Source organism: Manacus candei, unplaced genomic scaffold (assembly GCF_025592945.1).
Source record: "Manacus candei isolate 608988 ecotype Guabito, Panama unplaced genomic scaffold, ASM2559294v1 h1tg000044l, whole genome shotgun sequence".
Lineage (NCBI taxonomy): Eukaryota > Metazoa > Chordata > Aves > Passeriformes > Pipridae > Manacus > Manacus candei.
The window spans coordinates 614438-637615 of record NW_026138092.1 but is presented as its reverse complement, the minus strand read 5'-3'; the positions used below and the strand labels follow the sequence as shown (position 1 = coordinate 637615).

The 23178-nt window shown below is 41.6% G+C and overlaps 2 long non-coding RNA genes across 2 annotated transcripts in view; both read right to left on the bottom strand.

Moving 5' to 3' along the window:
* Window positions 1-3382, bottom strand: part of LOC127474803 (uncharacterized) — an 86096-nt gene extending 82714 nt beyond the window's left edge. Inside the window, exon 1 of the long non-coding RNA XR_007905987.1 lies at window positions 2711-3382. This is a non-coding gene — a long non-coding RNA (uncharacterized LOC127474803). The remainder of the gene's footprint in view (window positions 1-2710) is intronic.
* Window positions 1-23178, bottom strand: part of LOC127474796 (uncharacterized) — a 424738-nt gene that overhangs the window by 362933 nt on the left and 38627 nt on the right. Inside the window, exons 2-3 of the long non-coding RNA XR_007905981.1 lie at window positions 9174-9321; window positions 6065-6186 (exon numbers count right to left, since the gene is read on the bottom strand). This is a non-coding gene — a long non-coding RNA (uncharacterized LOC127474796). The remainder of the gene's footprint in view (window positions 1-6064; window positions 6187-9173; window positions 9322-23178) is intronic.

The window sequence follows — 23178 nt, the reverse complement described above, 5'->3', positions numbered from 1 at the left end:
TTTGTGCACTGTATACGTTGGTCATCACAGAGAAAGGCTACTTTTCTGGAGGTCAGGGCACACCTCTTTTATTCACAGATTGCCCTGTTAATGAACTATGATTTTATTCCTCATTGAATGAGAGAAATTCTGGAGAGTAGTTCTCATACATCATGGAATCCAACACAGCAGTTTCTCAGACTATGGTTCATTACTACCAATGGCTTAAGGGAGAATGGGAATGTTAACGGCAAAGGTAAGAAAAATCACAAGATTTCAGCTTGACAAGAGCTCCTTAAATCATGTTTATTTAACATAAAATCACTTAACTGGTGTTAAAAAAAAATTAAAAAAAAAAAAACCTGACTTCTAAGCAGACTCTTAGATTATGAAATTTACTTTCTTCTGCATGGGGGTGGAAGGAAGTATTGCTTTGCATCCTTCCACCTTAGAATAACTAAACCCTAATGTGACCTAAGAAGTAGGCACTCAGAACAGGTGGCAGAATATACTGCTAATGGGAATGAGGAAATTCAGAATACATGCTCTCCAGCAAAGATAATTTAATGCCTAAAGAACAGCTTTGGCTTTGGGGAAAAATTCCATGCACCTGAAAAAAGAGGCAAGTAAATACCCCAGGCAGGCTCCAAACAGGTTATCTCTGTATTTGAGAGGTGTAGCTGCATCTCACTCTGGTCCTATTCTATTGGCAAAAAGGCAGAGGACACCTGCTATTTATTCTCTTTGCTCTGCAGAATCCCATGTATTAGAACTCCACGCTGCCAGGAACTGGAGCAGTGACAAGCAGGGATGCTCCAGGATTCCCAGGTGATACAGTGGTCACTGCAGTGGGGGGCAGCCTAATCCAAGAAAACAGGGTTTGCTCCTCTGCTGCAGGAAACCTTAGACATCAGTGTTTAAAGAGCAGAACGACAGAGTATGAGCTGATCACACCAAGGCAATTCCTTGTATGCACTCACATAAGCACAAAGAAAATTGAACCAGCAGGATGTGCTGGAGAAGGCTCGACTTTAATTACAACAAATCTAATACACGGGAATCCTAAATTACTGCATTATTACCAACTTTAACACAACCTGCTATCTGACTACATAGTCTTCGCACTGATGACTTTTAAGCCTTCAAGGAAACAATAAAACCCATTTCCAGAAAATTGTGGTTAGAGAGTGGCTTTACAAAAAATTCTGGAAATGGGCTACTTACTTTAGGTAGAACATGAAATTATACAGGTTTAAGGGCTTGAATTATGGCCTAAGACTCTCCTCTCAAATTACTTTAGAGGGAGATTCTCTGATGAGCATCTCCTTAATTCCAGTAGGTTTCAGTACTCTTCCTAACAAGGTTCCATAAGAGAATATGGCAGTGACCTCAACAGTAGCAGTTCAGATGGTTCAGCACAGCAAGAAGAAATTGGGAATTGGAGGCAGCAGAACTAGTGGTGGAAAAATCCTTGTAAGAGCTTTTGAAGGCAAGAGAGGTGGGCATCAATTAGCCTTTGATAGGAATGTATAGCACTGTTACAGATCTAATGAAAGCATCAATTACTTAGAGAGAGAACAGACCAACAAACCCAATTACCTCTGCAGGAGCGGGATGGAATTGAGGTTGCCCCAAGTTACCATCTTCTCCACCCAGCAATGCAGGCTTCTATCAGCACTAATGTCTGACCATCTGAAGAATATGATCTCTTCTGATACCCATGTGGAATAGGAGATGAAGGAAAGCTGCCTTTGGACGCAAGATGATCACCTTATCTTAGGCTATCCAGTAGCAGTCGTGCCTTAGAAGGTAAATCAAGAACATTGAGCCCTGCTATTGAAAGGGGTTTGTTCAGGCAGCAGCTCCACTGATGACATTGCAATGCCTGGGTTGGGCTTCCTCAGCAGCCTGGGAATGAGGAACTGATCCCAGCATGGAACAGAGTCAGGGGCCAGTGAGTAAAGCAAGCTCCTGCCAATGCTGCTGTGTTCTGAAGGGGAATTCAAGGCAGTAAAAACATAGGAAAAAAGACATACTGCAAGCTAGTGTGAAGTGTTGCACAGTCTCTCACTTCTTCCTTGAACCCCCCCAGTTACCTCCCCTTTAAATCAGGGCTTTGCCTTTTGTATTTCAGGTTGAAGGCAAAAGAAGAGTTGAAGATCACAAGGAATGTCCTTTCTAACTGCTACAGTGGCTTTCCCTACATAAACCAGGTATATTGTTCAACATCTGAAGGATCCCAAAGGATCAAAAGGCAGGAACCCATATTACCTCTGACGATCCATGAATGAAATAATTACAGGGTTTGTGTGTAAACAGCTGCACTTGGACCTCTTTTACAGCAATGTCAAGTTTTTGAAAGGACTTCCTAAAACTGAACTTGCAGTCAAGGTAATAGCATTCCGGAATGTTTTCTAAGTAATGACTTTGAATTCCCTGCAAATTAAGAATGGAAAGATTTACTACGTTTCCAATTTAAACTTACATTTTTGCAAATAGTTACTTACAAGTTTCGTTCTTGTAAATTCCATATTCCAAAATTCATCTTGTGGATGTTTGGAGTAAATTAAACATGCCACCACCCAGAAATAAAGCTTGAGTGCTCCACCTGAGTTTGCTTTGTATAAATCCCCTTTTTTTCTGCATCAAGATGATTTTTTTTTTAATTAGTTGACAGGCTGGCAAACATACAGGATACCCTGTGCAGTGGCACTGAGCAACACAACCACACCCTCCTCTGAAGAAGCAGAACTGACTCGTAGGTGTCTCATTCCCCAGGGGTCAGTGATGCAGCAGCATTCATTAGTTAACTGATGGCTACTGAGCACAGGAACAGCCAGGCCATGCTGGTCCCTCCAGCCCCACAGCACTCAGCACTGGTCATTAGCTGATGGTTGGGTAGTTAACTGGTCAGTTAACTGCTGGTCAGTTAACTGCTGGCTATTGAGCACTCAGGACCAGTCAGGCCGTGCTGTTCCCTCCAGCCCCACAGCACTCCCATCCCTCACTGGAGCAGCCACAGCAGCCCTTTGCCTCTTCCCTCAGCCAGCTGGAAATCAGGGCATTAAACAAGTGCCTCCAAAGCAGAGGGATCTGTCATGATCCAGTGCAGATACCAGTTCTAATGGGGGCACTTAACCTGTCAGAGCTCAGGGTGATGCGTTTCAGAGTGAGGATCATCATGTTTAGCTGCCCATAAGCACTCAGTGACAGAAGTTAAATGGTAACATGAATTAATTCCTTTATCATGTGGATATATGTGGCCATTACAAGGATTATTCTGAAAAAAAATAGAGGGTTGCTCTCAAACTTATTTTCCTCCTTCACCGTGAAGCCTATTTAATTTCTTTTAAAATTATAACTCCATCATTTCATGTGTTCAGATCAGACTAATTATTTTATCACTGCAAGCAATGCGGATTCTTTAAAAACAGTAATTTCTGGATTTATTTTTTGTAACATTACATGCAGGTTTACAACTGACACATTCGGTATTTTTTACGCATAAACTTGGTGGTATGAGGGCATCAGACAATTCCCTTGAAATAAAGAAAATTCTGCCAGCAGTAATCTTGCAGAGACTTTTTTAATCATGTCATACTCCTGCCTCTCAGGTCCTAATGAAGAGGGGAAGGGAATTTGTCAAAAGCATCAGTTCAGCTGAAGCTCCCATTTAAATGGGACCACACGAGGGATGGATTGGAGAAACATCATTAAAGCCTCCTTGAATCTCATCTCCTGCCACCCAATTAACTTTTTTCAAGGCCCCTCATTTCAGCTAAAAAAATAAATTGTCAGAATAAACATAAAATACATCTGCTCTGTAGTACAGTCTTACTGTATCATGAAAAAGAAAAATGATGTTGGGTTACTGATACTATTTTTACTACTGTTATACTTTCAACTCTGCTCTGAACACGAGACATTCTGCTCTGAAACATGCAGAGCTGTTTTTTATCAGGAACCCTGTTGAAAGATAAAATAACCCACAGTATTTGGATTTATAAGCACTAATATACAGACTGAAATAAGGGGCAGAAAAATCATTTTCATTCAAATTATATTTGCTATAATGCTAAGTTCTGTTCTACAAGCCACTACAATATGCAAAAAAGGATGTGTACCAACTGTGAAAGGAAATCAGCATTGGAGGGGATGTAAGAAATATTTAATTATATTAAATTGGTTTGAATTTCAGAGTCCTAGATCTATAAAACCTTATGCTCTATGCAATTTAATTGTAAATCACAGAATCACAGAATAGTTCGTGTTGGATCTCTGGAGATCATCTAGTCCAAACCCCAGCTACTGTATCATTGCTACAGACTAAGGGATCCTGCAAGGATTAATCAATATAGTGTATTCTTTTCAAATAACACTATAAAAATAAAAGTATACTAAGAATTATTGTAAAATAATTTTGAATAATTAATTTTATTGTTAACTAAAGGGAAAATAAGGATTACAGACAGATCTTTTATGCCATGGTCATTACAACTGTGATTACTGGAGAGCATATTTTCCCTACAAAAAAATTAAGCCCCATTTAAAAACATAACTGTTTTTAATTTGGAGGTGCACTGAATTAATTCTGTAATGACACTGAAAAAAAATATTTTTTTCAGACATCCCTCAGGGAACATATGAACATATATTGTTATGTGTGTTGCCATAAGTTCTCATTAATTTAGGTAAGGAGGAGAAGGTAGGCTCTTGAGGTGTCTTCCTCTCTCCATTGACCACAAAAAGTGCCTCAGTGACAACCTTTGATTAAGTGCTGCCTTTTTATGGCTAAGGACAGGTGAACCTGACCCCGAGTGTCTGAACCAAATCCATTCAGGATAGAAGTGGAGCTTGGAAAGGTAACTGCAGCAGTTAAGACCCAACTTCAAAGCAGTTGGCATTCTCCTGAAACCTGTGTAATGTTTCTGCTTTTTTCATTCTGCCCATCCACAAATCAACAGTTCTAATAAATTTTAAAACATTTTAATAAACATTCCATGGCTGCGTGGTTTTTATTACGTAGAATCAAAGCCATTTCACCAATAGAAAAGTTCAGCTATATCATAATTGCCATGGCCATAGATTCCTTTTCAACAAACAGGCCTTTGCCTTGTGTGAATCACTGGCACAGTGTACTTGAAATCTGCAACAAGCACCCACACCTGCTCCTGATTTAGATAAAAGAACCCCTGGCCCAGCGTGGATGGCGCTGAGCAGTGGGGACCTCACGTGATGGCCTGAACAGACAGAGCTGCACAGTCCACACAGACAGGTATAAATCAGACACAGGCTGGGGCTGAACACTGTGTCAGAGTGCACACAGCCTCAGACATCAACCCCAGCCCCCCAGACCCACAGTCCTCTGCAGTTCTCCATATATTTGTCCTCACAATCCATACTCAGTTCCCAGAAATTTAAGCAGTGCCTGCAAGAACTTATGACATCGATACGGCTTCAGGATTTGAGATATATTCTCGTGCATAGCAGTGAAAAGCACATCTGAACAAATCTCTTCTATGTGATTTACCCATTTCTCATTCTCTAATTTCTAGACAAATTATTTTTACTTCATTTTGGATTAACCACTGCCTGGCAGTATTAGAAGATTTATACAAGCGCTTGGTCTATGAGTCAGTAAAACTTCACAAATTCAGGCATAACCATAAAGACTTAGAATAAAACAGACTAACCTTTGGAATTTTTAACTCAGATACGTCACATCTTCTACAGAAATGTTTGTTTTGAATTCTGACCAGAAGGTCTGGTGCCATGCCTGACAGAGGAGAACCGTGCTGAAACCTCAGCCTGACTGCTACAGTTGGGCTAAGGATGTGACAGTCAGAAGGCAGGTTCCATAATTCACCTTCTCCCTGTCTCAGCCACAGCATAACATGAGATTAATGTCTGAGAGTTAAGGGGTACCTATTTGTTTCAGGGAAAACAGCAAGAATTCGCTTTGTCACCTCCTAGTAAAGGACACACCTGAGTTTTGCCAGTTCATTCCAACATGACTCCCTCCGTTCAGGAAGGGTGACCAGACCAGATAACTAATCAGAAGGAACACAGGAAAAGCATTCCTTACCTGTCAGGGCCATGCCTCGGGCAGCTCAAGAAATCACAGTGTCCGTATGGAACGTTTTTGCACATGATATGTTCATCTAATTAACAAAGGGAGAAAGTTCTTGTTTGTCACCGAAACCAGCTCTGTAACACAAAAATGAAATTACACAGAATATTGCTGTTAGGGAGTTTGCTCTGTTTGAAAGTAACTTTCAAAGTCAAGTTTCAGAGAAAAGCCTGCCCTTCATTTCTTCCAGATGCCCCCATTTGCTCTCAGGCTGCTGCTGTCAGTGTTTCTGCCTCCGCTTTCCAGCCCCCCAGGCTTTCTTAATTCCTGCAAAAATGCCCCTGAGAGCATTTCATTCCATGTGTTAGGTTCTCCTAATACTTCCTCAGAAATATCCAATACACTGATACGTTTTTCAGTCCCCAGACAGTTGCATTTCCATTATCATGTATCTATGTTGTCCCTTCTCAGCCATCCATTCATGGTACTCACTCAGAATTCACCCTGCTGGTAGTTCACAGCTGCATCTCCTGTGTGTGGGCCAGCACAAAGATTCTGGGAGCACTGCACATAAGAATCTCCTTTACTCACACTTTGATTATTTCTGCCTCTTGTCTGGGTCCAACAGGTTCATCAACTTGACCCTCTTTTGCTCTGGGTAATTTGGGATTTTGGTCTGTCCTTCTAAGGGCACTGGCTCTTATTTTGAAAATAATTTTTTTTCGCGTCTGAGATTTTTGTATTTTATAAGGTTTTTTTTTCTATCCTTTTCCTTCACTTTTCTTCTATAGATTTTATTTTCTTTCTGTTCTTGAATTTAATCTAAATACAGTTCTTTCAATATAGCTCTCTGTACTTTCTCAATTAGCTCATAATAAAAATAAAGAAAACAAATAATAAAAAAATATCAGGAAGTCCTAATATACAACCTCTAATGTCAGTCCAGCATGTTGCCTGACTGTGGGTAAATGACACAACGAGCAGCATCATCTGATTAAAGTCTGAGCTCACAGAGCTTCATTTACCACATGGGGCTAATACAGCACTGGCTGCCCAACTGAGTTTTCTTTAAGAACCTTTTCACTGAAGAAGTGTGAAACAGCACATGTGAGGACAGAGGATTATATTCCCACATGAAGCAAGGACTGTAAAAATATTTAGGAATTAATCATCTCATGCATACCTGTGGATAGAAACTTCTCTCCCAGATGCATGTGCTTGTATGTTGGAATGCTTCTTTTTAAGTGGCCACATAAACACATTTAAACTACACTCATTCTTTCTTACTTTTTTTTCCTGGGCAGTACAACATCTGACTTACAGATTTTTGTGCCATACAGAGGACCATCAGAAACTCAACCATTCTTTGTAACTGTACCCCACCTGTGGGGTTTGGCTTGTATTTGGTTATAATACTTGTGATTTTAGTCTAACTGCTGATATAGTACATCTAATATTTTCCTGTTTAGAATTCCAGATTCTATTGATTATTTTGGGGAAGATAAAAGGTAAAGTCACATTTGGGTTCTCATTCTTTTCCTTTCAGCAATATTTTGCATGCTAGCAAGTCCAGTGAGCTCTGTGCCACTTGTGAAGATCCAATCTGTTAAGTACTCATCACTCCCTCAGTCAACCAGCACCCGAATTACCTGTTCTCTGTAATTTCCTCCTACCTTATAAGCACTGACATATCCTAAGTCTTTTCAAACTTAGAAGTGACTGTCTAGGGAAAAGAGTAATTTCTGGTGTCGTTTCAGCTACTTGCAAACTAAATCTTAAGAGGTTCCTCTACCACTGGTGATAAGATAAACAATGCAACCTTGGAAACATTTTTGTCAAGACAGTCTTGATGGTTAGTTCATGAATCCTTAAGATCCAAATGATTCTGATAAGCTTTTTCAACATTTATTACTATTTCAGGCTTCTGTTACAAGTGGGACATCCTAGTTTGTTATTCTGTCTTTTTATCTCTCGCATGAATAAATTACAGGGTTCTGCTTCTTATCACAGAAAACATTCCACTGATCATCTGGGGAACTCAAAATGTTTTTTTCAGTCTATAAATTATTCTTATAGAAACTCTCATAACTAGCAAGACAGTTGGTTTTGTTTGGGGTTTTGTGTGTGCCTTTTTTGACAGCATTTGTCTAAAACAATCACATGTGGTCTATCAAATTTTAGTTTTGTCATTAGAACTGTCAGTCTTTCATAAAACATAATTTTAAACACATATGCACACACACAATAAACCCTTTGCAGTGTCTTGGCCAATGAGTGTGAATGACAAACATACCTGGCTGCTCTCCCATGGTGTTTTCTTAGTGTTCACCGGGAGAAAAAGTGATTTCATGGTAGAAGGTTGGAAAATGACCTCTTGTAATGATGAAATTTGCATAAATAAATGCTGATTGCACAAAGCGAAGGATGTGCAGTGAGTATCACCACAATAAGTTGTCTCCCACTGACACAGAGTCTAAGTCAGAAACACACAATTATGCAAATCAAACTAATGCCAGTTCCTCATTACTGTCGGTGGAGGCAAACACGTATCCTCCACAGACAGCCTGATGCTGGGACACGAGCCAAAATGTTTGGGTTTGCTGACATAGCAACTGAGTCAACAAAACTAGGATATAATAGTAATACATCAGAGGAATCCATATCAGGGCAGACCTGAAACCTAATGGCCTGTGAATGTTGTGTGCAGAGAGCCTTTCACTGTATTGACCCACAGTGCTGCTTCCACTGCTGCCCATTTTACACAAATAGATTACAGAAGCAATTGCTTTCTGGAGCTGAAATGTCTGCAAAACACTCTATTAGCTTTCCTTACAGCAGATGAGATGACATTTATAAATACTTAAATAATGTCATATATCCCACGTTTAAAAACTTCCCAGAATAATTCACAGGCTGCTTGTGGTTTCTTGATCTAATGTTTATGTGAAGTCTCATTATGACACCACTGGGATTTTCAAACAATGCCACTTTTCTTGTGCCATCTTAAAAACATTCAGACAAAGATATTCTGTTTTTCTTTAAAAAAAAATAAATGCAGCAGCAATTACCATTAATATGAGGGACTGAATATAAAAAGCTGATAGCTGCACTCAGTGATGCTAACCTTGTGAAGGTGTACAGTCCTGAGACTGTGACTCACTGCAGAAGGGTACAATCCCAAGGACAGCACAGCTATGAGTGAAAAGGTAGAAACATCCAGTTCCTCAGCCTTTCTTCAGCTGTGAGGCCACAAACAGTATGATGGAGTTAATCTGAAAACATAGGGGGGAAAGTCCAAGTTTATAATTGGTGACAAACTTGTGAAAAATGGAAACTTGGTTCGATGAGGGCCAATATTATACATATTAGCAACAGAATTTTATCATAGTAGGTGTGTATCTGTGTTCCCTGTCAATCATCTTCTAACTGGTGCCAATTTCAAGAAATTGCCAGAGGATTTCCAAGAGATTTCCTAAATATTTCATGAAGCTAGGTTGCTAAGCAAGGAAAAGTAGTTCTGTGAAGGAATCAATATTAAAGAAAACCTTCATATAAATCCTGATTTTAGGAAAAGCTTCAAAACTGGTCCTACACTTTCCTGAGCCTGAAGAGAACCCCAAAGCTCTCAGAGAGCAGGTTCCATGGGCTGTGCTCTGGGGACACCAGCACTCTGTCCCTGGGGGTCACAGACCCACTGTCTCTCCTGTCCAGCTCGGGTGCCCCCGGGGTACCCCTCCATGCTGCTGGGCAGCTTCAGAGCACAGATTTTATCATGGCAATTCCCACCTGCTCTCAGGAGTTCTGAAGTCTCCCCCCAGAATCCATACTTCTCTTCTTTATTTCCATGCTGTCAGTTTAACACTGCATCCTGCAATTTTCTCTGTTAGGGCATGGGCATGTCAGCACTCCTACCCACTGCCTCCTTCTCACAGCAACTTCTGCTCTCACTCTCCAAACCTGCTTTCCTCAATTCAAAGATGTTGAATGGCCAAGAGGATTTTAAAATAAAGATGTTCAGGCATGGACTGGTTGGAGAGAAACTAAAAGGAAACTTGGCTTTACTTAACAGGAAGGCAGCATTTATGAGGCTTCTTGCAGATGGCACATCCCTTCTATCCCCCCAAAAATGCTTTCTGACATCTCAAGCTTGTAACAGACCTGTACAGCTAACTGACCTTTATCTTGCTCGTGTCATATTGATCTATCAGTGAATCCATAATAAACAATAGCAGTCTGAAACAGTAAAAAGTAACAGCCCATGAGATGGATGGCTGCAGCTCCAGTGGAGTTTCACTGGGACACTTAGTGCAAAGAACTGTGCACTCATGCCAGGCAGGGCATAAGTACCCCCTTCAGAGCTCACAGCTGCAAACACCCGTACACAGCTGACCTGCCTTCAGAATATATGTTCCTGTATTGATTTTCATAGCTTCAGAACAACGGGAAAATCCAAGTGAAAGTTTCTTTGCAGAAGAGTAAAGGTAATTTACGTTCTTCTTTTGATTCCATCTCTGTATTTTGCTTTATGGTTCACAGTACAAGTGCTTATTTTAAAAATTCATTTGTGACTCAGAAAGAAAGCACAGAGTTGAAGAACTTTGGGAGTGCAAGAAATGAGCCACAAAATGAAATGAAACAAAACAAAAATGCATTAGGATTTAGTGGTAAGTCATTACACCACCAAGTTTGTATTTTAAACACAGACACACTGGCTGTTCTGGTAGCTTATAATACTATAAATCAGCAGCAATATGAAGAGTAAAATACATTGTGAAGATTCTCTTATTACAACATGGTAACATTGGTTTCTTATGGTCTCTGTTCCCAGTAATCAACGAGCTCCTGAAGCCTACCTAAAAAACTTTTACCTGTATAATAAACCCAAGATTTTAAGATTCTTCATGTTTATGGCCAAGGGGCTTGCCTAAGTGATATAAATGCTAACACACTTCTCCTGCAGCATTATGCTTCCAGGACCATACATCGAGTTTGAACACGTAGTTTTCCTGCTCTCTTTAAAAATGGAAATTATACCAGAAGGGGCACAGCAGTTACTCACTGGGAAACACCTACATGTGTCAAAAGGTCCTGTCTGCCTCTGCCTCTCCACTGGGAAGTCACTGAAGCTCTGTGTTGGACAGAGGCAATCAAGGAATGGAACTTGGGAATTAAATCTGAGCTGCCTGGTAAACACACTGTTATTCAGGATTATTATTTCAGGCTATCTCAAGAGTCAGGCAAATATAACCTAATTTGTTCCAGTTGCTTTACAGTTTCAAACATTCCTTCATTCTCATGACACTTACTTTATTTGTATTTAATTGTACTTATGGGGTTTTGGGGGTTTGGTTTTGGTTTGGGTTGTTTTTTTTTTTAATAAAAAGATAAGACAATCTGTGGATGTCACTAGCCAGAAGAACAACATTTCTTGTTGTGACAGCAATCCAGTCTCCCTTAAATGCTTATAAGAACTAGAATTACTCCAAGAGCTGAGACTACATATACAAGCTTGTGTTTCCTGTGCCTACCAGCAGCTGCCTGAATTGTTGCAGGAATGGAGCCAGTTCTATTTCATGGCCAACAGACTGGCTGTCGGCCCTGGGCAGAAAGATGACTTTTCAAAACACAAAATATTTGAGGACAATTTCTCCTAGTAGTTCTCAAAGGACTGTTCAGTGTGTTGATCTGCCAGCGGTTTTTGCTGTGTGGACCTTAAAGAACAAACTAAAAGCTCCACAAGAGTGAAAGTGCAATTTCTCTTGACTCTGCTAGCAACATTAATGAATTATTGTGGTTTAAGGTACAAATGCATGTAACTTCCCTCAATTCCTGGTGCAATGGCAGAGGACTGGATGTTAAGCTCCTTGCAGCCTTCACAAGCTGACATTTTAACAGTTTGTCCTCTTCTGATGGCTCAAGCAGCCTTCAGCACTCAGAAACAGCCAAACCCATGGCTCTTGCTTCTGCCCAGCACAGAGACCTACACAAAGCTTTCAAAGACATTCCCAGAAATCAAAACTCATCATCCCATCAAACTGGGAATAGTAATCCCAGATCCCGGTGAGACACTGGCTATGGCCCCCCAGGCTCTGCTGCTCCCACCCTTCTCCTGCTGCCAGCCCCTCACTGCCTGCTCCTCCTCTCCCCTTCCCTGCTCTCCCAGGCTGGCCAGCTGCCCCCGGGCCGGGGCTGGGGCCATGGACTGACACAGTGCAGGGCCTGAGGAAAGGCTGGAGCTGAGCCAAGGCCTGGCCACGGCTGGAGCTGCCCTGCCTTGCCAGTGCCCTGCTCGGCCAGTGCCCTGCTCTACCAGTGAGTGCCCTGCTCTGCCAGTGCCCTGCTCTGCTCTGTCAGTGCCCTGCTCTGCCAGTGCCCTGCTCTGCTCTGCCAGTGCCCTGCTCTGCTCTGTCAGTGCCCTGCTCTGCCAGTGCCCTGCTCTGCTCTGCCAGTGCCCTGCTCTGCTCTGTCAGTGCCCTGCTCTGCCAGTGCCCTGCTCTGCTCTGCCAGTGCCCTGCTCTGCCCTGCCAGTGCCCTGCTCTGCCCTGCCAGTGCCCTGCTCTGCTCTGTCAGTGCCCTGCTCTGTCAGTGCCCTGCTCTGCCAGTGCCCTGCTCTGCTCTGTCAGTGCCCTGCTCTGCTCTGTGAATGCCCTGCTCTGTCAGTGCCCTGCTCTGTCAGTGCCCTGCTCTGCTCTGTCAGTGCCCTGCTCCTGCCTCCTGCCCCTCCTGTCCTCCTTCCTCTGCCTCTCACTGCCTGCAGTGCTCACCCCACCACACAGGGAGCCAAAGCAGCTCAACAAGACAGAAAAAACTAATTCAGGAAACTCTCTAAACAGTTTTATGGCATTACAGTGAGCTGCCTCTGCTCACCCAGGGATTCAGAGGAGCTGAGGGAAGAGGTAAGGCCACAGCCAAGGGAGGAGAGCAGGACCTGGCAGTGCCAGGGCTGTCACACTGCCTCTGCCAACAGCTGTGCCCAGTGAGACCTCACTGGGGAGTTTACTTCTTCTTTTTAGACTTGATAAAAAGTTCAAATAAAACCTATTAACTTTCCTTGGAACTTTTATTTCTCTGGAGTACTCCAAAACCCGTTTCTAATTGCATGCAACTGTTGGATTTCTGGAGATTTTGCTATTAGAGAAAATTCAGCATCTGAGAGCAGGATGAGGAAGAATAAGCCCACGCGAGAAGTCTCCTGGAGTAGTTTTAGGGTTTACAGACTTTTATGGCAAGCTGTGATGTTACGGGATGTTATTTTACCATCTAGTCAAGTGTATACTGACAAGGACAGTGTCCTCCTAGTAACCATTTAAAAAAACAATTCACATATTTTGTACCAAACTAAATTCATATGATCAATAAAAAGAAAGAATACAGCTATTAGCAGGAAAACATTTTCACATTTCACAAACATTTCACAAAATGGCCCCTCCCCAATGATCCTTGAGCCTTCACCCCCATGCAAGATTTGAAGAATACCTTCCAGAGCTAATCCAGGAACTCAATAACTAATGGATACTAAAAATTATGGACTCAATAAAGACATTAGTTTTATGGCCCATTACAGTCCTCTTACTGTACATCCTACTGATCTCTCTCCACGCACTGGTGCTAAATCGCAGTTTCTGTCTCCACTCCACAGGAATTCTCTTCAGCTAACAGTCATCCATACAAAAACCCCTTTCTCTCAAGTTGTCAAATCAATTAACATAATTAAGTTACACTAAAAACAATTGTTTCTGTCATTAGCTGGGAGTTTACTGCTTCTACAGCCATACTTCCTCAGCTGCTTTAACTTAGACAAAAGGAATGCTGAACTGAAAGGAGATTCTTCATATTTTTTCTCCTCCTCCACAGTTTCTTCACTTTCCACTTATACAACAAAATTCAATTGTTCTGCATAAAAGCTACTTGAGAAGATGGGACAGTTCACAATAGCCCTGGCCTAGGAAAGGTATGTGAAAAGCAGACAGCTGGTCAGAGCAGCTCGAGAGCACCCTGGGCCAGGGAAGGGACAGGCAGTTCACAGGAGGCTCCATGGCCAGGGCAGCACTGCAGCCTCAGAGGGAATGCTGAGGGAATGCTGAGGGATCCCCCCACTGCAGCCTGGGGGCACAGCAGTGAGGGAATGCTGAGGGATTCCCCCCATCACCATCCCCGCCCTCCTCTGCTGCTTTCCCAGGCGCTGACTCCCAAGCTGATCCCAGGAGGAGCCGCAGAGCAGGCCTGGCTGACACTGGGCCACTGAAAGCAATGCCTTCTCTCCAAAGCAATGCCTTCTCTCCAAAGCAATGCCTTCTCTCCAAAGCAATGCCTTCTCTCCAAAGCAATGCCTTCTCTCCAAAGCAATGCCTTCTCTCCAAAGCAATGCCTTCTCTCCAAAGCAATGCCTTCTCTCCAAAGCAATGCCCTCTCCCCAAAGCAATGCCCTCTCCCCAAAGCAATGCCTTCTCTCCAAAGCAATGCCCTCTCCCCAAAGCAATGCCTTCTCTCCAAAGCAATGCCTTCTCTCCAAAGCAATGCCTTCTCTCCAAAGCAATGCCTTCTCCCCAAAGCAATGCCTTCTCTCCAAAGCAATGCCTTCTCTCCAAAGCAATGCCTTCTCCCCAAAGCAATGCCTTCTCTCCAAAGCAATGCCTTCTCTCCAAAGCAATGCCTTCTCTCCAAAGCAATGCCCTCTCCCCAAAGCACAGACTTGCACAGATTTCGACTGAAGTCTGCTTTGCATATCCACTCAGTGTGCATTTCGAGCTCCAACTCTCTCCCTACAGTGTGTCTCAGCCAAAGAATGTCTGGATTATGGCACCAACTCTCCAGTATGTTTCCATCAAGCCAAGCTGGCCATGGTCGTTCAAGCCAAAAGCCAGAACCCTTTTTTTAACAGCTGTATCCCGAGAGGATTGTGCACAGTCTTTGGGGTGACACGTACTGACATGGCTGAAACACAAAATAGTTTTAGAAGGGGGTAGGAGGGGACAGGAGAGGGAGTGTAATTTTAGGATAGGAATTTCAGTTGTGCAAGAAAATAAGATAATTTAAATTACTTTTTTAATTAAAAGGTGATTGGCTGAAAGTATCACCTCTGAAGGCACAGCCCTGAAGGTGATGAAATCATGGCCAAAGCATATCAGACCATAATATATAAACAACATCTGTATCTAATCACATAGGCAGGACCACTACCTGATCTGTTACATTCACACAAAAAGCTTTCAAAGGTCAAGATGTACTCTGCAAAAAATTGCCAGAAAACATCTAATAAACTCTGAAAGATCAAAGGTGGCATACATATAATTCCCACTGCTTTTCTTACCAGGTCCAAAAAGATATCTCTCTATTGAAAGAAAATATTTGACTGATGTATACTGGCTTCACCGTGGTTGCAGAAAAACTAAGGAAATTGTTGGTGTTGCCTATTCCTAATCCTGTGAATAATTATACAAAAATTTAATTTCTGACTTGTGAGTGCAGCACATAAACAGATCTAAGAACAATCTTTTCAAAATAGTGCAGAAAAGATTGATTAATTCTGATACACCTACAAAAAAATAAAGTGCTAAAGTAGCAAGCTGGGCTCAAAAGCAAGCTATTGGAAATCCATCATTTGGGTGATAAAATACTATAAATATTTTAATCCTCCCCTTCTAACATTTTTCTCCTCTAGGGAGGAAGCAGAGCCACAGAGTAAAATATTTTGCATGTTAAAGCTACTTAGGGACAGAGCTTTTCATCCTCTGTTCGGTCCTTTCTCAGACATCACATGCAAGTGCAGCTCCAGCATTTCCAAATGAAAATTCTGAACAGTTCTTTGAACTTGGAAGTTTGGGAAGTGCACTGCCTAGCACCAGCTAGAAATTATTCACAGTATATTCAACATATTATTACTATGAGAATTACTATGAACTTCAAGGCTAGGAGTTGGTGCCACTCTGCTCAAAAACATCTTTGCTGCTCTAAAATTCCCAAGCAGCATCCAAGCCCATCTGCCAACAGCTGCACCCAACCTGCTCTCACAACACCGCTGGGGGCACTGCCTTCTCAACAGCAACACTCAGAAGAGCAACAGGAGAATGACCTTTTGTAAGATAATATATTCTACCCTTCCTCATCATCCTCACTGCCGGGAGTGCTCTCAAATGATGCATCAAAGTAACGATCCTGTGTCTCCACACATCCATGTTTTTAAGCAAGTTAGTTAAATTATTTAAAATAAAAAACTAATTTAAAAGGTAAGCAAAGGAAACAGTAAAAACCATGAATGCTGCTCAAAGAACTGAACCTGCCTATTTGCATGATGTGTAGTGCATCATTATTGAAATAATTTCTTTGCTGGCCAAGCACTCTAAAGAGGTGGTACTATAATTCGAGCTGCTATTCATGAAAGCAGCTTTACATGATATATAAAATCCAAACTGGGATATTGAGATGGGGGAAGCAGGAAACAGACAGAGAGAAACAGAAAAAAATACTATAAAAAAATTTTTTTTCTTCAAAATAAAAATGATTTGATCATGTAGCTATAATTTTTTATTCCTCAAACTGTCCTGGTAGTTAAGTTACAGACTAAAGGACAAATTAGCAGTGAAAGAATCTCTCAGTCCTGTACTGCCTCTTCCTCCCTCAGTTCTTTCACTCCTTCCTCTTTACCAGCTTTCACACAGTCGCCTGAGTTCTTCTTCCTGACTCATGTGATCATGTGTTAATCTTAGTTTTCATTACATTAACTTCTTTTTGCTAGTACTTTCTGCCTGGTTCCTATGAAATAATGATGAGTCAGTAGGGGCAGAGGAAAGAAGCAATCAGAACTAGAACTACAGGCACCAGCAAGAGCTCCCTCCTTCCTCTCACCTTCCCAACAGCTCTGGGACTTTCTCATGTTCTCATTGCACTGGATGAGCAACACAACAAATGTCTGGTTAGAACTCAGGCCACTGTAGTCCTGGAAACCCCTGGCTGCATTCATTTCAGTCCTTCCTAGAATTCATATTCATTTCACCCATCTCCCTGCAGAGTTTCCCAACCATCACATTGTGATGAAGGGAGAAAAGGAAAAAAAAAGATCTCTGGTTCTTCTACAGCTGTTCCACATGCAAAATGGAGAATTAAAGATCACTTACGCCAGAGCAAGGTCACGAGAAAGAGCATGGGCTTCCTCTGTTTATAATATTCATTTACTGTTCTAAGCTCTAGGAGTTGAGACATTGTCTAGCAGTCTATGCTCCAAAAATTATATCTATTTAACAACTGTCACACAGAACTGCCATGGAGCAGTGACTGAAACCAAGAGCTTCCTCTCTTCCTGGCAACATCCAAATCTCTGGGTCACAGAGCTATGCTCTCCAGGCTCTCTTTTACTCAGTCAGTCTTTAGATTGCTTTTTGTGGGGGTTTGTTGGGGTTTGTTTCACTTTTGGTTGGTTGGCTTGTTTAACTTACTGTAACAGCCTTACAAGGTATCTGTCCCTGGCACAGTGTGCAGTCTAACAGTCAGGTCAAGTCACAGGTATGTGAGAAGACTTGAATGGGAACTCAGATTCACACCCTGTGTATATGCATTTACCAATGATATATTCTTTAAAGGGAATAAGTGACCATCGACTTCTAAAAAGGAAAATACATCTTAAAAGAAAAGCATAGGTACTTATCTTAAAGCCAGTATCCCAAGCTGTGAAAGCTATGTGAAAATAGGTGTTTGATATATATTCCCCATTAATCAATTCCCTTCCTGGTTACTGTCCAGGAGTTCTTGTTCCCTCTGCATCCTATTAGGAGCTGTCTGACTCTGCAGTAACACACAATTTGTGTACTTTCTCAGAAGACTCTAGCTAAGGGGATCTAAATGGTTTATTGCATTTCAGTTGGAATGGTTTGTTTCTGTCTCTTCACTGGTATGATGAATTCCTTAATGCTTTTGTGGTTTTATTGGTATTTAACAATCTATACTTCTGGTTGTTGCTCTGTCAGATGAAAGATGCTGAAATCCTTGCCTCAATGGAATCACTGCAAATTGCACCTAAGAAGCTTGAAAACCATTAGCTGAGAAAATATGTCAAGAGGATAAGCAAAGATTGTAAGGAAAATGAATTTGAGCTGCAGATTTCAATTCCACAACTTAACATTATGGTACAAGTACCAGGACTTGAGTGCAGTTGTTCTTGATTTATAACAGCACAGGAAAGATCAAGATACCACCTTACAAAATTCTTTTGGGGTGATACTTCTAGGATCTGAAAGTACTTCAGGATTTGACCTCATTAACATCCATCCTAAAGTGCAGATCTTGGCAGTACGTCACAAATAGGAAATTACCTGTCCTCACTCGTGTGCCTGTTTTTCAGAACAGCCTGACAGCCGCAGAGACAATGCTTATCTATTTGACATGTTGCATGTTAAGCTGCTCAGCTAAATATGTGAACCATGAAACACTGATGCCTGTTAGAAAAGCATGTGCTTCAAATGAATCAGCTGAAATCCCAAATATTGTATTTTATTGTATTAACACTTTATAAATAACAGCCACTACTCCTAGTCAGTTCCTCCCTGCAACTAGAAAATGTCATTAGCCATGTTTTGGATGGGTTTTTCGTCTAATTTCTACAGCTAAGGTGGCAAAAAGGTTATTACAAGTAATAGCAAATTTAAAGTTTTATTAGCAGTAAACTGCAGAAGCTAATGGTGATGCCAACACTAGATAAAATCATTGTCACAGTTAATTCTGAACTCTTTATTTCAAACTTAATAATAGGAAACTCAATGGAGAGGATATTACACGGCCCATATCACTCATGAGTGCCGCAGGCCTGAGTAACTTGTTATTTTGCTCCTGAGTGAAATAAAATGCAGATTACACTGCCTGCTCTCAGGGGCACTGCCTTAATCAAGGGTGCACGTGTGGGGAGGGAGGAGCACCAAGCAGGATTCATTTTCTCAGATGTTACAGGAATGATCTTTGTGGTTCTAACTGTGACTTCTCAAATCACCTCTCCACTACTGTATTTTTTAAGCTCTTTCTGTTCCTTCTTAGATCTTAAAGAGTGAGTAGGGGTGTTTTTCACTTTTGTCAGGGGTTATGTGAAACTGCTTCTGTAACATCCTATCCCTGTACCCTCTGCCATCCATCTGCTTCCTGAGACAATGGAGTATCTGCACCTTACTCATGTCTCCCAGCCAACACGAACTGCTCCTCTACCTGAGACACAATCAGAAAGAAATAATACAAGATAGACCCCCCTCCTTACCTTACATTTACTCAGAAAGCAGGTGTTTGCATGAAGCGATAGCACATGGGAATTTCTATTCTTGTTCCAAAGTAGATTTCTTTTCTGTTCATCTACTTACTGTTCTAATGCACTGGGTGCCATAAATCACAATGTTCCCTACCTTGATTTGGGAAAGCTATCTTCATGATTATCCCAAAGCTAACTTTTCCTTTTTATATACTGTACCACTAGCTAGAAATGTCTGGCTTCTAAGCAGATTGCATTTTTCCAATACTTGCTAAAGCTTGCACCTTCTTTTGTTGAACCAAAACTAGACATGAAATACAAGCCAGTAACTCACCTATCACTGAACTCAACACAAGGACTTTTACTGACATTAGCGGAGCTTAGGTGAGGCCTTCAAATAGAAAGGGTTGTAAACTTCCTTTTAATTTAGGAATGTGTAACAGGAGAAAGTGTCCTACACCTTTTAATCAGCCCTAGTCAGGACTATCACTATCCCATATCCAGACAGTTGCTGATGGCATTCTTGCAAGATTACTAAAGATTCATTTATTCATTCATTACCAAGCTCCACACCCAGCACAGAACGGCCAAGAAGTTCTTTGCAGCGTTACCTGTTTGAAAGTGTTTGACAAACTGCAATGCTGGCAACAGGCACCTGTGAGTACAATGCACTGGGGTGTGAGATGCTGCCAGGAGCTCCTCTGCCAGCAGCACAGCAGCACAGCACAGCAGCACAGTACAGTACAGCAGTACAGTAGCACAGCACAGCAGCACAGCACAGCAGCACAGCACAGCAGCACAGCACAGCAGCACAGCAGCACAGTACAGCAGCACAGTAGCACAGTACAGCAGCACAGCACAGTACAGCAGCACAGTACAGCAGTACAGCAGTACAGCAGTACAGCAGTACAGCAGTACAGCAGTACAGCAGTACAGCAGCACAGTACAGCAGCACAGCACAGTACAGCAGCACAGTACAGCAGTACAGCAGCACAGTACAGCAGAACAGCACAGCAGCACAGCACAGTACAGCAAAACAGCACAGTACAGCAGCACAGTACAGCAGCACAGCACAGTACAGCAGCACAGCACAGCACAGCAGCACAGCAGCACAGCACAGCAGCACAGCACAGCAGCACAGCACAGCAGCACAGCACAGCAGCACAGTACAGCAGCACAGCACAGCAGCACAGTACAGCAGCACAGCAGCACAGTACAGCAGCACAGCACAGCAGCACAGTACAGCAGCACAGTACAGCAGCACAGCAGCACAGCACAGCAGCACAGTACAGCAGCACAGTACAGCAGCACAGCACAGCAGTACAGTAGTACAGCAGTACAGCAGCACAGCTCTGTCAGTGCAGCTCCATCAGTGGGGGTTCCTGTGCAGCTGGTTCAGTCACCATCCAAGAGCCAAGGGCCGCAGCCACAGCGTGTCCTCAGTGAGGACATCCTGCAGGACCACTGCTGATGTGCTGAGAGCCAAACACCAGGGGCTGAGAGAAGGAATTTTTGTTTGTTTCACAGTTTTTACTCAAACTATTTCTCTAGTGCAACTGAAAGGAGAATTTAGAAATCAAATCCCACACTTTCAGAAAGATATACAATAGCACCACTGTAACAGCTACTTCCTAAATCTCTGGGAGCCTATGTTAAGCCACTAAGTAATTAAGTGCAATCAATCCTTGATAGCTAAATTAGTCCTAAAATTACAATTCAGATTTCTCCCAAATTAAGTACTGTAAAATTATTTTTACTGAGGAGACTATTTAAAGCCCCGTACTAAAGAGACCACGAAGGATTTTGTACACCCAGCACACGGGCACTGACCCAGGGCGACTATCATCCTTCTCAATAAAATCTGAACATTTCTGATGGCACAAAGGACCATCTTTTGCAGCCATACCACCGTGAATCTCTGGCAAATGACTCAGACAGTATGAGTGTATGCTCCTAACTCCATCTCTCCTAAAGAACACTCTTTCTCTCCCCACGATGTGCAGGAGATGACAAAGAAGATGGCTCCTGTTCAAAATGCCTCTCTTCTGAAAGAGCACAAGACACTGACACACTGGAAATCAACATTTTTCCTTCTCTAAAAAGGGACAGGACAGAGTTTAAGAGGTTACCATAGTTTCATCTTCTTAAATTAAGAGAGGGAATTTAGTCAAGAAAAAATCTGATCCATTGTAAAGAGTTCATTTTCCTTTTCTTTGGTGACATGTGCTTTTCTTTGGTGACAGGGACTTCGTGCTTTCAGTGCCTTATTTCCCTTGGGACCTATTGTAGACTTCAAAAGATAAAAGAAACCTAGTGCTCAGTAAGCCACTGAACAACGTGAAATCACATTGTAGCATAAGTTTCTTTGACAGGTTGACCTCAAGAAAAGATTTTAGTTATTTCTTTTCATTTTCTTTACTGTGGCTTTGGTGATTTAGGCTAGGATATTGATTTTGTGGCAACACTGAAATCATAATTTTAATTTCAAAGATGACTGTCTTATTACATGTCTGTTTCTGAAGAGTTACATGAGAATTTAAGCCTTACTACCTTAAACTTTACATCTGCTTCCCACTTTCAGGTCTAATAAAGTCTTTCAATTTGCTTTTCCTTTTTTTTTTTCAATCTCACCTAGCCATGTGCTCGAGCAAAGGGCTGCAGATCATTTCCTCTTCGCTCTGCCTCGATTCAAAGCCCTTGCCATGTGCATCTCTTCAGCACCCAACCCCCTGTCCCCAGCTTGCACCCAAAGGTTCAGAGTCCTGCTCACCCAAAGGCACAGGAAATGCTCAACAGGATTCTCCAGCCAGCTTTGATCTGGGGGTGAGGGGAGAACACAAACCCCAGAATATTACCAAGGCAGGCTTTAGAAACACAGTGAGGAAACATTCTGTGGCCAATATCCAGGCACACTGATTCCTGTCACAGCACTAGGAGTCAAAGCACAGATTATTTTTTTCAGAATTCTTTAAAGTAGTTCATATTGCAATTCATTAACTTGAAAATCCTAAATTGAATTCAGAGAATAATTCCAGCTAAGCACGAAAAAACTATATGGCTTTCACCAAACATTTCCACTTCTTCCTCAGAACTATTTTCTTATTTTGCATGATTTTATGATAATTACATAGCACAAATTTTTAAAATACTAAAGACTCTGTTTCTCAAAAGAATCATATGCTAACTAGAAAAATTTTCAAAAACTTGGGATATCAAAGGGAAGAAAAAGAAACCAACAAAACCAACTAACCAACCAAAGTCCCTGGTAAAAGCACTGAAATTCTTTTTCTGACAAAGGTATTTATTTTCTCAAAGATTCAAGACCTGACTTTCCATAAATGAATGGAATGAACAGTAACAACAAAACTGCTCACAAAGATCTGAAAGTTGGGAGTAAAAAAAGAAAGATGTGAAAAGGATGCCAATTTTACTAATGTCAACAACTGCCCTTAAGTGTAAATAAAATTCAGATAAATACATTTAATTTTTTTCATTTCTAATATTCTTTTTGCTGTATAAGATCTGTAAGCAAGGAACTAAAATAGCTATAATGCTCACGGTTGCAGTTGATTTTGGACTGGAAGCACTGAAATATTTTTCTTACATTTTTCTGTTCAGAAGTAACACAAAAAAAGCAAGATAATTAAAATATTACTTTTATCAGAAGCTAATTTGTTGAAGGCATCTGTCTTATCATTCAACTGTAAATACAAATTATTCTCGGTGGACATTTATTAAATATTTTAACCCAGTAGAAGAGAGAAAAAGACAGAGAAGTCTTTTTCTGTAGTTAAATAGAAATACTATAAAATAAATTCCACAACCCACTATTTCTTCAATCATTGCCTAATTTACTGACTACAGTGAATACCTTATACCATTAAAAACAGGGGAATATGTTTAAGTT